Raw genomic sequence first — 17,883 nt, 5'->3', positions numbered from 1 at the left:
GGAGACCTGAGTTCAATTTCAGGCAGGGCGAAACCTTGGGCAAGTTTCCTTACTCCACAGAGCCTAATAATAATCCCTCCAAAACCCAAAATAATAATAAATTGGTCATTTTCAATCTACAACTGTTTGTGGGACATTGCTGTGCGCAATTGGCTGCCGCCTTCGCCCACAAATATAGAGTTACTTTACTTTGCAGTGTGTTCTGTGAAGCGCTTTGGGACGTCCTCCCGAAGTGAAAAGCGCTACATCAAAATGCAAGGATTATTATGTAAATTTATCTGTATTATCTGCTTCAATTACTGCTTACGGGAGTGAGTTCCGCATAGTGCTGCCCTCTGTCTGAAGAAGTTCCTTCTAAATTCTCATTTCAATTCTCCAGTCACTATCTTATACTCGTATTTCTATGTGAAGTCTCTCAGAAATAGGAACTACCTATTTGAGCTGTGACACCATGTTGTATTGGTGTCACTTGTGGCAATGTAATCAGTCCTGCAGCTCAGGTGGGGAGTCCTGTAGCTCAGTGGTTAGAGCACTCGCTTTGCAAGAGGGAGACCTGAGTTCAATTCCAGGCAGAGGGCGAAACCTTGGGCAAGTTTCCTTACTCCACACAGAACCTAATAAAAATCCCTCCAAAAACCCAAAACAATAATAAATTGGTAATTTTCAATCTACAACTGTTGTGGGACATTGCTGTGCCCAATTGGCTGCCGCGTTCGCCCGCAAATATACAGTTAATTCACTTTACAGTGTGTTCTGTGAAGCGGTTTAAGACGTCCTCCCGAAGTGAAAAGCGCTACATCAAAATGCAAGGATTATTATGTAAATTTATCTGTATTATCTGCTTCAATTACTGCTTACGGGAGTGAGTTCCGCATAGTGCTGCCCTCTGTCTGAAGAAGTTCCTTCTAAATTCTCATTTCAATCCTCCAGTCACTATCTTATACTCGTATTTCTATGTGAAGTCTCAGTCAGAAATAGGAACTACCAATTTGAGCTGTGACACCATGTTGTATTGGTGTCACTTGTGCCATGTTATTGTCCTGCAGCTCAGGGGGGAGTACTGTAACTCAGTGGTTAGAGCACTCGCTTTGCAAGTGGGAGACCTGAGTTCAATTCCTGGCAGGGCGAAACCTTGGGCAAGTTTCCTTACCCCACACGCCTAATAATAATTCCTCCAAAACCAAAAATAATAATAAATTGGTCATTTTCAATCCACGACTGTTTGTGGGACATAGCTGTGCGCAATTGGCTGCCGCGTTCGCCCACAAATATAGAGTTAATTCACTTTGCAGTGTGTTCTGTGAAGCGCTTTGGGACGTCCTCCCGATGTGAAAAGCGCTATATCAAAATGCAAGGATTATTATTATTATGTAAATCTATCTGTATTATCTGCTTCAATTACTACTTACGGGAGTGAGTTCCGCATAGTGCTGCCCTCTGTCTGAAGAAGTTCCTTCTAAATTCTCATTTCAATCCTCCAGTCACTATCTTATACTCGTATTTCTATGTGAAGTCTCAGTCAGAAATAGGAACTACCTATTTGAGCTGTGACACCATGTTGTATTGGTGTCACTTGTGGTAAAGTGATGAGTCCTGCAGCTCAGGAGCGGAGTCCTTTAGCTCAGTGGTTAGAGCACTCGCTTTGCAAGCTGGAGACCTGAGTTCAATTCCAGGCAGAGGCGAAACCTTGGGCAAGTTTCCTTACTCCACACAGAGCCTAATAAAATCCTCCAAAAACCCAAAACAATAATAAATTGGTAATTTTCAATCTACAACTGTTTGTGGGACATTGCTGTGCACAATTGGCTGCCGCGTTCGCCCAAATATACAGTTAATTCACTTTACAGTGTGTTCTGTGAAGCGGTTTAAGACGTCCTCCCGAAGTGAAAAGCGCTACATCAAAATGCAAGGATTATTATGTAAATTTATCTGTATTATCTGCTTCAATTACTGCTTACGGGAGTGAGTTCCGCATAGTGCTGCCCTCTGTCTGAAGAAGTTCCTTCTAAATTCTCATTTCAATCCTCCAGTCACTATCTTATACTCGTATTTCTGAGTGAAGTCTCAGTCAGAAATAGGAACTACCAATTTGAGCTGTGACACCATGTTGTATTGGTGTCACTTGTGCCAGTGTTATTGTTCCTGCAGCTCAAGTGGGGAGTCCTGTAGCTCAGTGGTTAGAGCACTCGCTTTGCAAGTAGGAGACCTGAGTTCAATTTCAGGCAGGGCGAAACCTTGGGCAAGTTTCCTTACCCCACACGCCTAATAATAATTCCTCCAAAACCAAAAATAATAATAAATTGGTCATTTTCAATCCATGACTGTTTGTGGGACATAGCTGTGCGCAATTGGCTGCCGCGTTCGCCCACAAATATAGAGTTAATTCACTTTGCAGTGTGTTCTGTGAAGCGCTTTGGGACGTCCTCCCGATGTGAAAAGCGCTATATCAAAATGCAAGGATTATTATTATTATGTAAATCTATCTGTATTATCTGCTTCAATTACTACTTATGGGAGTGAGTTCCGCATAGTGCTGCCCTCTGTCTGAAGAAGTTCCTTCTAAATTCTCATTTCAATCCTCCAGTCACTATCTTATACTCGTATTTCTATGTGAAGTCTCAGTCAGAAATAGGAACTACCTATTTGAGCTGTGACACCATGTTGTATTGGTGTCACTTGTGGTAAAGTGATGAGTCCTGCAGCTCAGGAGCGGAGTCCTTTAGCTCAGTGGTTAGAGCACTCGCTTTGCAAGCTGGAGACCTGAGTTCAATTTCAGGCAGAGGGCGAAACCTTGGGCAAGTTTCCTTACTCCACACAGAGCCTAATAAAAATCCCTCCAAAACCCAAAAACAATAATAAATTGGTAATTTTCAATCTACAACTGTTTGTGGGACATTGCTGTGCACAATTGGCTGCCGCGTTCGCCCGCAAATATACAGTTAATTCACTTTACAGTGTGTTCTGTGAAGCGGTTTAAGACGTCCTCCCGAAGTGAAAAGCGCTACATCAAAATGCAAGGATTATTATGTAAATTTATCTGTATTATCTGCTTCAATTACTACTTACGGGAGTGAGTTCCGCATAGTGCTGCCCTCTGTCTGAAGAAGTTCCTTCTAAATTCTCATTTCAATTCTCCAGTCACTATCTTATACTCGTATTTCTATGTGAAGTCTCAGTCAGAAATAGGAACTACCTATTTGAGCTGTGACACCATGTTGTATTGGTGTCACTTGTGGCAATGTAATCAGTCCTGCAGCTCAGGTGGGGAGTCCTGTAGCTCAGTGGTTAGAGCACTCGCTTTGCAAGAGGGAGACCTGAGTTCAATTCCTGGCAGGGCGAAACCTTGGGCAAGTTTCCTTACCCCACACGCCTTATAATAGTTCCTCCAAAATAAAAAAATAATAATAAATTGGTCATTTTCAATCCACGACTCTTTGTGGGACATAGCTGTGCGCAATTGGCTGCCGCGTTCGCCCACAAATATAGAGTTAATTCACTTTGCAGTGTGTTCTGTGAAGCGCTTTGGGACGTCCTCCCGATGTGAAAAGCGCTATATCAAAATGCAAGGATTATTATTATTATGTAAATCTATCTGTATTATCTGCTTCAATTACTACTTATGGGAGTGAGTTCCGCATAGTGCTGCCCTCTGTCTGAAGAAGTTCCTTCTAAATTCTCATTTCAATCCTCCAGTCACTATCTTATACTCGTATTTCTATGTGAAGTCTCAGTCAGAAATAGGAACTACCTATTTGAGCTGTGACACCATGTTGTATTGGTGTCACTTGTGGTAAAGTAATGAGTCCTGCAGCTCAGGAGCGGAGTCCTGTAGCTCAGTGGTTAGAGCACTCGCTTTGCAAGCTGGAGACCTGAGTTCAATTTCAGGCAGAGGGCGAAACCTTGGGCAAGTTTCCTTACTCCACACAGAGCCTAATAAAAATCCCTCCAAAAACCCAAAACAATAATAAATTGGTAATTTTCAATCTACAACTGTTTGTGGGACATTGCTGTGCACAATTGGCTGCCGCGTTCGCCGGCAAATATACAGTCAATTCACTTTACAGTGTGTTCTGTGAAGCGGTTTAAGACGTCCTCCCGAAGTGAAAAGCGCTACATCAAAATGCAAGGATTATTATGTAAATTTATCTGTATTATCTGCTTCAATTACTACTTACGGGAGTGAGTTCCGCATAGTGCTGCCCTCTGTCTGAAGAAGTTCCTTCTAAATTCTCATTTCAATCCTCCAGTCACTATCTTATACTCGTATTTCTGAGTGAAGTCTCAGTCAGAAATAGGAACTACCAATTTGAGCTGTGACACCATGTTGTATTGGTGTCACTTGTGCCAGTGTTATTGTTCCTGCAGCTCAAGTGGGGAGTACTGTAACTCAGTGGTTAGAGCACTCGCTTTGCAAGTGGGAGACCTGAGTTCAATTCCTGGCAGGGCGAAACCTTGGGCAAGTTTCCTTACCCCACACGCCTAATAATAATTCCTCCAAAACCAATAATAATAATAAATTGGTCATTTTCAATCCACGACTGTTTGTGGGACATAGCTGTGCGCAATTGGCTGCCGCGTTCGCCCACAAATATAGAGTTAATTCACTTTGCAGTGTGTTCTGTGAAGCGCTTTGGGACGTCCTCCCGATGTGAAAAGCGCTATATCAAAATGCAAGGATTATTATTATTATTATGTAAATCTATCTGTATTATCTGCTTCAATTACTACTTATGGGAGTGAGTTCCGCATAGTGCTGCCCTCTGTCTGAAGAAGTTCCTTCTAAATTCTCATTTCAATCCTCCAGTCACTATCTTATACTCGTATTTCTATGTGAAGTCTCAGTCAGAAATAGGAACTACCTATTTGAGCTGTGACACCATGTTGTATTGGTGTCACTTGTGGTAAAGTAATGAGTCCTGCAGCTCAGGAGCGGAGTCCTTTAGCTCAGTGGTTAGAGCACTCGCTTTGCAAGCTGGAGACCTGAGTTCAATTTCAGGCAGAGGGCGAAACCTTGGGCAAGTTTCCTTACTCCACAGAGAGCCTAATAAAAATCCCTCCAAAAACCCAAAACAATAATAAATTGGTAATTTTCAATCTACAACTGTTTGTGGGACATTGCTGTGCACAATTGGCTGCCGCGTTCGCCCGCAAATATACAGTCAATTCACTTTACAGTGTGTTCTGTGAAGCGGTTTAAGACGTCCTCCCGAAGTGAAAAGCGCTACATCAAAATGCAAGGATTATTATGTAAATTTATCTGTATTATCTGCTTCAATTACTGCTTACGGGAGTGAGTTCCGCATAGTGCTGCCCTCTGTCTGAAGAAGTTCCTTCTAAATTCTCATTTCAATTCTCCAGTCACTATCTTATACTCGTATTTCTGAGTGAAGTCTCAGTCAGAAATAGGAACTACCAATTTGAGCTGTGACACCATGTTGTATTGGTGTCACTTGTGCCAGTGTTTTGGTTCCTGCAGCTCAGGTTCCTGTAGCTCAGTGGTTAGAGCACTCGCTTTGCAAGTGGGAGACCTGAGTTCAATTCCTGGCAGGGCGAAACCTTGGGCAAGTTTCCTTACCCCACACGCCTAATAATAATTCCTCCAAAACCAAAAATAATAATAAATTGGTCATTTTCAATCCATGACTGTTTGTGGGACATAGCTGTGCGCAATTGGCTGCCGCGTTCGCCCACAAATAGAGTTAATTCACTTTGCAGTTTGTTCTGTGAAGCGCTTTGGGACGTCCTCCCGATGTGAAAAGCGCTATATCAAAATGCAAGGATTATTATTATGTAAATCTATCTGTATTATCTGCTTCAATTACTACTTATGGGAGTGAGTTCCGCATAGTGCTGCCCTCTGTCTGAAGAAGTTCCTTCTAAATTCTCATTTCAATCCTCCAGTCACTATCTTATACTCGTATTTCTATGTGAAGTCTCAGTCAGAAATAGGAACTACCTATTTGAGCTGTGACACCATGTTGTATTGGTGTCACTTGTGGTAAAGTGATGAGTCCTGCAGCTCAGGAGCGGAGTCCTTTAGCTCAATGGTTAGAGCACTCGCTTTGCAAGCTGGAGACCCGAGTTCAATTTCAGGCAGAGGGCGAAACCTTGGGCAAGTTTCCTTACTCCACACAGAGCCTAATAAAAATCCCTCCAAAAATCCAAAATAATAATAAATTGGTAATTTTCAATCTACAACTGTTTGTGGGACATTGCTGTGCACAATTGGCTGCCGCGTTCGCCCAAATATACAGTTAATTCACTTTACAGTGTGTTCTGTGAAGCGGTTTAAGACGTCCTCCCGAAGTGAAAAGCGCTACATCAAAATGCAAGGATTATTATGTAAATTTATCTGTATTATCTGCTTCAATTATTGCTTACGGGAGTGAGTTCCGCATAGTGCTGCCCTCTGTCTGAAGCAGTTCCTTCTAAATTCTCATTTAAATTCTCCAGTCACTATCTTATACTCGTATTTCTATGTGAAGTCTCTCAGAAATAGGAACTACCTATTTGAGCTGTGACACCATGTTGTATTGGTGTCACTTTTGGCAATATAATCAGTCCTGCAGCTCAGGTGGGGAGTCCTGTAGCTCAGTGGTTAGAGCATTCACTTTGCAAGAGGGAGACCCGAGTTCAATTTCAGGCAGGACGAAACCTCGGGCAAGTTTCCTTACTCCACACAGAGCCTAATAATAATTCCTCCAAAACCAAAAATAATAATAAATTGGTCATTTTCTATCCATGACTGTTTGTGGGACATTGCTGTGCGCAATTGGCTGCCGCGTTCGCCCACAAATATAGAGTTAATTCACTTTGCAGTGTGTTCTGTAAAGTGCTTTGGGACGTCCTTCCGACGTGAAAAGTGCTATATCAAATGCAAGGATCATTATTATTATTAAAGCTTGTGATAGAAAAACTGTGTTAGTGGCGAAAGATTGCGGTAGAGAGAAGGAGAAATATTCGGATAGAAAGTGTTAGAAAGATTGGAATTAAGAGAGACAAAGTATGATATTGAGGAGAAAGATTACAATAGAGAGAAAGAGTGTGTTAGAAAGAAGGAGAAACACTGTGATAGAAAGAGAGAGAAAGTATAATAGAGAGAAGCAGAAAAATTGCGCTAAAGAAGAAATATGAGAGAGAAGAGGAAAATTGGGCGAGAGTGCGTGTTAGGAGGATTGGAATAGAGAGGAGAAAGATTCTGATAAAGAGTGATAGAGAGAGAAAGTGTGACAGAGGAGAAATATTCTGATTGAGAGAGTGTGACAGAGATGGAAAAGGTTGTAATAGAGAGGAGAAAGATTCTGATAGAAAGTGTGATAGAGAGGAGAAAGATTGCACAAGAGAGAAAGTGTGATAGAGAGAAAATGTGTTAGAAAGAATGAGAAATATTGTGTTAAAGTAGTAATGTGAGAGAGGAGAAAATTGAGCGAGAGAAGGACAATGATAGAGAGAGAAAGTATGATAAAGATTGCAATAGAAAGTGATAGAGGAGAAAGATTACAATACATAAAAAGTGTGATAGAGAGAAAGTGTGATAGAGGGTAAAGATTTTGATAGAGAGAAAGTGACAGGAGAAAGATTCTGATAGAGAGGAGAGATTAAAATAGAGAGAAAGTGTGATAGGGAAGAGAAAGTTTGGAATAGAGAGGGAAAGTGATAGAGAGGAGAAAGTGTGTTAGAAAGATTGGAATAGAGGGAGAGGTTGTGATAAAGAGGAGAAAGATTGTAATATACAGAGGAAAAGTACGATAGTGAGAAAGTGTGAGGGAGAGGAAGTGTGTTAGAAAGAAGGAGAAAGATTGGAATAGAGAGAGAAAGTGCGAAAGAGAGGAGAAAGATTGCAATATAAAGTGTAAAAGAGGGAAAAAGTTGTAACAGAGAGGAGAAATATTCTGATAGAAAGAGTGATAGAGAGGGCAAAGATTGCAGTAGAGAGAGAAAGTGTGATAGAGAAAGAGAAAGATTCCGATAGAGGGAGAAATTGTGTTAGAAAGAAGGAGAAATTTTGTGATAGAGAGAAAGTATAATAGAGAGAAGCAGAAAAATTGCAGTAAAGAAGAAATGTGAGAGAGGAGGAAAATTGGGTGACAGGAGAGCGATAGAGAGAGAGTGTGTGTTAGAAGGAATGGAATAGAGAGAGACAACGTGTGATAGAGGAGGAAGACTCCAATAGAGAAAAAGTGTAAGAGAGGAGAAAGATTACAATAGAGAGAAAGTGTGTTAGAAAGATTGGAATAGAGAGAGAGAGAAAGTATGATAGTGATGAGAAAGATTGTAATAGAGAGGAGAAGGACGGCAAGAGAGAGAGTGTGATGGAGAGAAAGAGAAAGATTGCGATAGAGAGAAAGTGATAAAGAGGAGAAAGATTGTAATATACAGAGGCAAAATACGATTGAGTGAGAAAGTGCGAAAGGGAAAGAAAGTCTTAGAAAGGAGAAGGATTGGAACAGAGAGAGAAAGTGAAAGAGAAGGAGAAAGAGTGATAGAGAGGGGAAAAGATTGTAATAGAGAGAAAGAAAGATTGTAACAGAAAAAGTGTGATAGAGAGGAGAAAGATTCTGATAGAGAGAACTGTGATATAGAGAAAGAGATCGATTCTGATAAAGTGTGTTAGAAAGAAGCAGAAAGATTGTGATGGAGAGAGAGAAAGTATAATAGAGAGGAGGAAAATTGGGCGAGAGAAGGAGAGCAACAGAGAGAAAGTGTTAGAAGGATTGGAATAGAGAGACATAAAGTATGATAGGGAGCAAAAAGATTGCAATAGAGAGTAAGTGTAATAGATGGAGAGACATTCTGATAGAGTGAAAGAGGGAAACGTTTGTGACAGAGACGGAAAAGGTTTATTAGAGAGGAGAAAGAGTGAAAGAGGAGAGATTAAAATAGAGAGAAAGTGTGGTAGAGAAGAGAAAGGATGCAAGAGAGAGAACGTGTTAGAAAGATTGGAATAGAGAGAGAGGACTTGTGATAGAGAAGGAGAAAGATTGCAATACAGAAAAAGTGTGACAGAAGGAGAAAGATTGCGATAGAGTGGAAGTGTGATAAAGAGGAAAAATATTGCAATAGAGAGAGCAAGTGTGACAGAGAAAGTGTGTTAGAAAGAAGGAGAAACATTGCGATGGCGAGAAGGAGAAATATTGTGATACACAGAAAGTGTGACAGAGGCGGAAAAGGTTGCAATAGAGAGAAGGCGAATGATTCAGATAGGAGTGATAGAGAGAGACAAAGTATGATGGAGAGAAGGTTGCATTAGAGGGAGAAAGATTGTGATTGAGAATAGGGGAAAGGTTGCACAAGAGAGAAGATTGCGATAGAGGAGAAAAATTCTGATAGAAAGTGATAGAGAGGGTAAAGATTGTAATAGAGACAAAGAGATCGATTCTGATAGAGAGAAAGTGTGTTAGAAAGATTGGAATAGAGAGAGACAAAGTATGATAGAAAGGAGAAAGATTGCAATAGAGAGAAGGAGAAAGATTCTGATAGAAAGGAAAAGGTTGTAATAGAGAGAGAAAGCGTGATGGAGAAACATTGCGATACACAGAAAGTGCGATAGAGAAGGTGAAAGATTCTGATAGCAGTGAGAGAGAGGGCAATGTTTGTAATAGAGAGACAAAGTATGATGGAGAGAAGGAGAAAGATTGCATTAGACAGTGAAAGTGTGATAGAGAGGAGATTGCGATAGTGAGGAGAAATATTCTGATAGAGAAAGTGACAGATACGGAAAACAACAACAAGATTCCATTTAAAAAGTGCCTTTCACGTCAGGAGAACGTCCCAAGGCGCTTGGGTTGTAACAGAGAGGAGAAAGATTGTGATAGAGAGAGAGAAAGTGTGGTAGAGAGAAAGAGAACGATTCTGATAGAGAGAAAGTGTGTTAGAAAGATTGGAATAGAGAGAGACAAAGTATGATAGAGAGCAGAAAGATTGCAACAGAGGAAAACTGATAGAGAGGAGAAAGATTGCATTAGAGACAAAGTGTAATAGAGAGGAGAAAGATTTTGATAGAAAAGAAAAGGTTGTAATAGAAAGAGAAAGTGTGATGGAGAGAAAGTGTGTTAGAAAGAAGGAGAAACATTGCGATTGCGAGAAGGGGAAATATTGTGATAGACAGAAAGAGCGATAGAGAGGGAACAGGTTGTAATAGAGAGAGACTAAATATGATGGAGAGAAGGTAAGATTGCAATAGAGTGAAAGTGATAGAGGAGAAAGATTAAGATAGAGAGGAAGAAAGATTGTAACAGAAAAAGTGTGATAAAGAGGAGGAAGATTCTGATAGAGAGAAAGTGTGACAGACGAAAAAGGTTGTAATAGAGAGGAGAAAGATTCTGATAGAAAGTGTGATAGAGAGGGCAAAGATTGTAATAGAGAGAAAGTGTAATAGAGAAGCAGAAAAATTGCGATAAAGAAGAAATATGAGAGGAGGAAAATTAGGCGAGAGAAAGAGAGCGATAGAGAGAGAAAGTGTGATAAAGAGAAGGTGCAATAGAGATAAGGAGAAAGATTCTGATCGAAAGAGTGATAGAGAGGTGAGAGATTAAAATAGAGAGAAAGTGTGATAGAGAAGAGAAAGTTTGGAATATAGAAGGAAAGCATGAAAGATTGTGATACGGATGAGAAAGATTGCAATAGAGAGAGTGATAGAGGAGAACGATTTCAATAGAGAGAAAGTGTGATAATAATAATCCTTGCATTTGATATAGCGCTTTTCACGTCGGGAGGACGTCCCAAAGCACTTCACAGAACACACTGCAAAGTGAATTGACTGTATATTTGTGGGCAAACGCGGCAGCCAATTGTGCAGAGCAACGTCCCACAAACAGTTTTGGATTGAAAATGACCAATTTGTTTTTTCGAGGGATTATTATTGGGCTCTGTGTGGAGTAAGGAAACTTGCCCAAGGTTTCACCCTCTGCCTGGAATTGAACTCGGGTCTCTCACTTGCAAAGCAGGTGCTCTAACCACTGAGCTACAGGACTCTAGTAACCAACCCTGACACCAACTGGCTCAAACTACACTGAACCTGCCCTGACAAGCTAACTCAATCACCCTCTCAACTAAAACCAACTCTCAACAACTGGACTGAACTCACCCTGACAAATACAACTCTCAACCAATCTCAGCATAAACTGACTCAACCAGTCTGAACAGAACCTGACTCGTGGCAGCCACACTGACGACACACAAATTCTCTGATCTCAGATCAAACTCTTGTAATAGAAGTTATCAAATCAAACCTTACACCAATTACAGTGTTGGACTTCAACCTCTGCGATTTATACAATCTGTACCAATTAATTCTACCCTCAACCCAAACTATCACCTCACCATGTTAACTCAGCAACATCTCCCCATCTTGTCCCTCTCAAACCCCAGTCTTTGATACTAACAACTTATAGTCTCAACCTCCAGTGTGAACCAGAGTTTGGCTCATATGTGGTTGGATGTCAGACATCCTGCATGAAGTCCACATAATGTTACCAAACCTCTGGAGTGTGGAAGAGTGCAAGAGAGAAAGAGATACAATCTTTGCCATCATCACAGGGTTCCCACTAGCACAGACTTGCCTTACTTATTCTCAACGAGTCTCAAGAAGCTAGAGAAAGAGAAACAGGGCATGAGCTTCAGTTGTCACCCTAAGCTTTCCATAGAGTCCAATGTAGTGCAACACGTCTAAGTTAGACTCAGCTATAAACTAAAAGGCCCTTTACCTACATTGAACCAGTCTCAACACTAACCAATTCATGATCTACACTGAACCTGCCCAGACACAAAACAACTCAACACTGAACCAATCTCAGGATAAAATGCATTAATAATACAATTCTCTGACATGGATTAACTCCACAACTGCCTTGAACCAACCTCAACAGACACTGACTCCACACCTTGTCACAGTATCTTATCTCTGGGTGAGAATTACACAATGTTTAAGTGCACTCTGAAAGAGCGATCCTTCTCTTCACAATTTTCCAGGTTGTGAGGCAGTAACCAATAGAGTAACATTATCCCAAAACTCTTACAAGTTCCTGAAATTCAGAGTTTGCATAATTAGTAATGTTAGAGTCAAGTGTCAGTGAAAACTCCAAACCTCAACAATTCTGGTTCATCTCCACCTCCTCCCTTTTATACCTCAAATGTGCCAAAGACACTTTTTTNACCCAATCAATCCTGAGCACCTGGGACCCCTCTCTATGATCACAAACATTCACCTTATTTTGATGAGCCCTTTACTCCCTCACAACCTGCACTGAACCAACTTGGACACAAACTAATGATCGACAAGTGCTCCAAACCATCTGTTGCATAAACTGATGCTCAACCAGTAAACTGAACCTACCTGGACAGACACTGGCTCTGGGCAAACAAAACCAACCTTCACACAGCTATTCGAGATTACCCAAAACCAAGCAAATTCACTGTCTAATCCGAAGATTAAACAGGTACCATCAAATCTGATTTTACACCATCTAACAAAAGTATATCTTCAATCTCTGATATTCCTAGAATCTGTGTCGATGAATTAAACCCTCAACCCAAACTGTGAGCTTAACACATTAATCCAGCAAGATCTCCTCCATCCTGTCCCTCTCAAACCCCAGTCTCTTTTATTAACGACTTCTAATCTCAACCTCCAGTGCGAATCAGAGTTAAGACTCGTATGTTTGGTTGTCAGACATCCTGCATGAAGTCCACACAGTGTTGCCAAACCTCTGTAGTGTGGAATAGTGCAGGAAAGAACAATATACAACCTTTGCCGTCATTACAGGGTTCCCACTACAGACTTAACTTACTTACCCTCCTTGAATCCCAAGGTGCTAGAGAGAGAAACAGAGCGTTGGTTTCAGTCGACAGTTTTTGGTTCTCATTAGTACAGACTTGGCTTCTGGTGACAATAATAATAACCTTGTATTTGATATAGCACTTGTCATGTCTGATGTCTCAAAGCACTTCACAGAACGGACCATAAAGCAAATGGACTATTTATTTGTGGGCAAAACGCAGCAGCCAATTGCACACAGCAGCGTCCCACAATCAGTCGTGGATTGAAAATAACCAATTTATTATTGTTTTGTTTTTTGGAGCAATTATTATTAGGCTTGTGGAGTAAGGAAACTTATCCAAGATTTCACCCTGCCTAGAATTGAACCCAGGTATCTCACTTGCAAGGCGAGCGCTCTAACCACTGAACTGCAGGATTCCACCGAGCAACTGAGCTCAGCCCATTAATCACTTATATCTCCCATGGTTTTCAGCTGCATCTCATCTCCAAACGATTCCTAGTTGGACATCTTTGACCAAAATCTAGATGATGATTTAAAGACTAACACTGCAAAATAATAATTCTACATAACAATTCTGTCATCGCCATCTCTGAGACGAGTTGGACAATAAAAAGAAAAGCCAGACTGTTCAAGAGTAGTTTACAATCTCCATTAAATAGATGGATGGCAACAAGGTCTTTAAAGTTCAAAGGTTAGAAAACAAAAAGTGATAAATAACTGAGTTTCTCCAGAAAGATAAACAGTTTAAGAAAATAAACAAAAATATGAACAAAAACACCATTGGGCACATTGGCAAGTGAGGAGAGTTACCCCAATAAGTGTCTGTGACAAATACACATAGTACAAAAACAAAACAAGTTAAAAACACAAATTCAGCTTAAAGCATATGATGTAGTAGCCATTAGAGAGACCTGGCTACAAGCCAGAAATTACTGGAAGCTAAATATTCCAGGCTGTAAGATCTTCAGAAAGGATAAGGAAATTGGGAAAAGCAATATGGATAATACTGAAGTACACTAGTAGATAGAAAAGACTTTAGTAAAGGTGATCAGGCTGTAGAAACACTATGGGTAGAATTAAAGAACAGCAAAGGAGGGAAGACTCTGATGGGAGTTGTCTACAGACTCTAGAGAGAAACATAACCAATTGTTTTTGAGACAAATTACACAATAAAAGGAGAAGCCAAACTGGCCAAGAGTTGCTTACAATTTATATGAAGAGCAGGTGGACAGTGCAAATGTCTGAAGCTCACAGGGCTGACAACATCCAAGGTTTGGACAACTTCCCTTCACAAACATTACTGACAATTTACAGCCCACCAGAAAGTTCCCACAAATACAGACTTACCTGATATAATCCATAGAAAGACCAGCCTGAGCCAAGCGCCACCACACACAAACTGACCATTTCACTGCTCTGAACCACAAACCTCCAGCAACTTATCTGCTCTCTCTGAGTTGATGAGGTGACTCCTTCCTCCAATTGTTTGACTGAGCTCAGCCTTCGAGTTAAATACCCAAAGGTTCAGGTTTGACATGTGGCCAATGAGCGAATCACATTCCTCACGAGGTCCAGTTGAAGGTCCTCCCTTCACAGCTGGAAACAGTCAGTATCATCACATGGGCTATTGGCTATTGGATGGTTCAGAGAATTCACAGGTTTTATATTCATTACTTTAAAGCATTTACCCTTTTCTAGAATTTCCTATTAAATGCTTCATCAAACACAACATCAAATCAGATTACGAACACTAAAAGGTGTGAGAAAGAAGGAGAACGATTGCAACAGAGAGAAGGTGTAATAGACAGAGGGTGTGATGGACAAAAGGAGAAAGGTTGTGATAGAGAGATAGTGTGTTAGAAAGATTGGAATAGAGAGAGAAAGTGTGAAAGAGAGAAGCAGAAACTTTGCGATAGAGAGAGAAAGTGTGTTAGAAAGATTGGAATAGAGAGACAAAATATCATAGAGAGGAGAATGATTGCAATAGAGAGAAAGTGATAGAGAGAAGAACGATTCTGTTAGGAGAAAGTGTAATAGAGAGGAGAGAGATGGCAGTAGAGAGAAAGTCTGATAGAGAAAATGTGATTGAGAAGGAGAAAGTTTGTGACAGAGAGAAAGTGTGATAGAGAGGAGAAAGATTGTAATCAAAAGGAGAAAAATTGAAATAGAGAGAAAGTGCGGTAAGGAGAAAGATTCTGATAGAGAGAAAGAGTGATAGACAGGGAAAAGGTTGTAATAGAGAGAGCAAGTGTGATAGAGAGAAAGCGTGTTAGAAAGAAGGAGAAAGATTCGAATAGAGAGAGACAAAGTACGATAGAGAGCAGAAAGATTGCATTAGACAGTGCGATAGAAAAAAAAATAATTGTGATAGAGGGAGAGAAAGTGTGAAAGGGAAAATGAGAAAGGTTGCAACAGATACAGAGCAATTGTGACAGAGAGAAGGAAACAGTTTGCAAAAAAAGGAAATGTGAGAGAGGAGGAAAATCGGGATACAGAAGGAGAAAGATTTTGCGATAGAGAGAAAGTGTGAAAGAGAGAAGGAAAAAGATTGCAATAGAAAGTGTGACACAGAAGGAGAATGATTGCAATAGAGAGAAAATGTGATAGAGAAATAGAACGAATTCGATTGAGAGAGAAATTGTGTCAGAAAGGAGAAAGATTGTGGTAGAGAGAGAGAAAGTATAATGGAGAGAAGCAGAAAAATTGCAATAAAGAAGAAATGTGAGAGAGAGGAGGAAAATTGGGCAACAGAAGAAGAGCGATAGAGAGAGAAAGTGTGTTAGAAGGATTGGAATAGAGAGAGACAGAGTGTGATATAGATAAGATTGCAATAGAGAAGAGAGTGTGATAGAGAGCAGAAAGATTGCAATAAAGACAAAGTGTGATAAGTAGAGAAAGTGTGTTAGAAAGGAGAAACATTGCAATGCAGAGAGAGAAAGTGTGAAAGAGGGGAGAAAGATCACGATAGAGAGAAAGTGTGATAGAGAGGGAAAAGGTTGTAATAGAGGACAAAGATTCTGATAGAGAGGACAGTGATCGCAATAGAGAGGAGAAAGATTGCAATAGACAGGAACAGTGATAGAGGGGAGAAAGATTGTAATAGAGAGTGTGGTAAGGAGAAAGATTCTGATAGAGGGAAAAGGTTGTAATAGAGAGAGCAAGTGTGATAGAGAGAAAGCGTGTTAGAAAGAAGGAGAAACATTGCGATGGTGAGAATGAGAAATATTGTGATAGACAGAAAGTGAGACAGAGACGGAAAAGGTTGTAATAGAGAAGGTGAAAGATTCTGATAGGAGTGAGAGAGAGGACAACGTTTGTGATACAGAGAGACAAAGTATGATGGAGAGAAGGAGAAAGATTGCATTAGAGAGTGAAAGTGTGATAGAGAGGAGAAAGATTGCGATAGAGAGAAAGTGTAAAAGAGAGATTCTGATAGAAAGAGTGACAGAGAGGGAAAAGTTTGTAATAGAGAGAGAAAGTGTGACAGAGAGGAGAAAGATTGCAACAGAGACAAAGTGTGATAGAGAGAAGATTGTAATAGATAGAAAGCGTAAAAGATTCTGATAGAAAGAGTGATAGATTGGAGAGATTAAAATAGAGAGAAAGTGTGATAGAGAAGAGAAAGTTTGGAATAGAGGGAAAGTGAAAGAGACACGAAAGATTATGATACACAGAAAGTGCGACAGAGATGGAAAAGGTTGTAATAGAGAGAAGGCGAAAGATTCTGATAGGAGTGAGAGAGGGCAACGCTTGGAATAGAGAGAGACAAAGTATGATGGAGAGGAGAAAGATTGCACAAGAAAGTGTGATAGAGAGAAAGTATGAGAGAGATTGCAATAGAGAGAAAGATTGTAACAGAGAAAAAGTGTGATAGAGAGGAGAAAGATTGCGGTAGAGAGAAAGTGTGATACAGAGAAGAAAGATTGCGATAGAGAGGAGAAAGATTGCAACAGAGAAAAAGTGTGATAGAGAGGAGAAAGATTCTGATAGAAAGTGACAGATGGAAAAGGTTGTAATAGAGAGGAGAAAGATTCTGATAGAAATAGTCATAGAGAGGGCAAAGATTTAAGAGAGAGAACGTGTGATAGAGAGGAGAAATATTCTAATGGAGAGAGAAAGTGTATCAGAAAGAAAGATAATTTTAATAGAGAGAGACAACGTACGATAGAGAGGATAAACTTTGCAATAGAGAGACAGTTTGATAGAGAGATGGAGAGAAATTCTGATAGAGAGAAAGTGTGTTAGAATGAAGGAAAAAGAAACTGAAAGAGAGAGGCAGAAAGATTGTGTTAGAGCGAAAGTGTGATAGAGATAAAGTATGATAGAGAGGAGAAACATTACAATAGAGGAGAAAGATGCGATAAAGTGTGTTAGAAAGATTGCAATAGAGAGAAAGTGTGATACAGAAGGAAAGATTGCAATAGAAAGTGTGATACAGAGAAGGAGAAAGATTGCAATGGAGAGAAAGTGTAATAGAGGAGAAAGATTCTAATAGAGAGGGAAAAGTTTGTAAGAGAAAGTGTGACAGAAAAGAGGAGAATGATTGTAATAGAGAGTGCGATAGAGAGAACCCTGGTCCAGACTGGCCAAGAGTGGTCACAATCTACATCAAACAGATGGATGGGGACAAGGTCTCCAAAGTTCATTGACATATGGAAATCCAGCTCTCATGTGGTACGAACGAACATTAGCCCAGCGTTCAAGATCAACACAAACCTGCACTGGTTCCAGGACAACAACAAAATTACATTTATAGAATGCCTTTCATGTCGAGGATGTCCACTAACAACCTCTGACTCAAGTGGAAACAGTAAACTAAAGAAAGAAGAGCGAAGATTAGAAAACAAAGTGATATCAATTTCTCCAGAAAGAGAAATGTTTTTTTAGGAAATAAACAAAAAAAACGAGAAAAACACCATTGGGCCATATGGGCAAATGAGGACAGTTATCTTAAGTGTCTATCCACAAGTACATAGCATAAAAAATAAAACATGTTAGAAACACAAATTCAGCTGAAAGGGTCTGATGTAGTAGCCATTACAGAGACCTGGCTACAAGCCGGGCATTAGTGGGAGCTAAATAGTCCAGGCTGTAAGATCTTTAG

The sequence above is a fragment of the Callorhinchus milii genome, unplaced genomic scaffold (assembly GCF_018977255.1).
Source record: "Callorhinchus milii isolate IMCB2004 unplaced genomic scaffold, IMCB_Cmil_1.0 Scaffold3, whole genome shotgun sequence".
Classification (NCBI taxonomy): Eukaryota; Metazoa; Chordata; class Chondrichthyes; order Chimaeriformes; family Callorhinchidae; genus Callorhinchus; species Callorhinchus milii.
The sequence above is the reverse complement of the archived record's forward strand: the minus strand, read 5'-3'. Positions refer to the sequence as shown.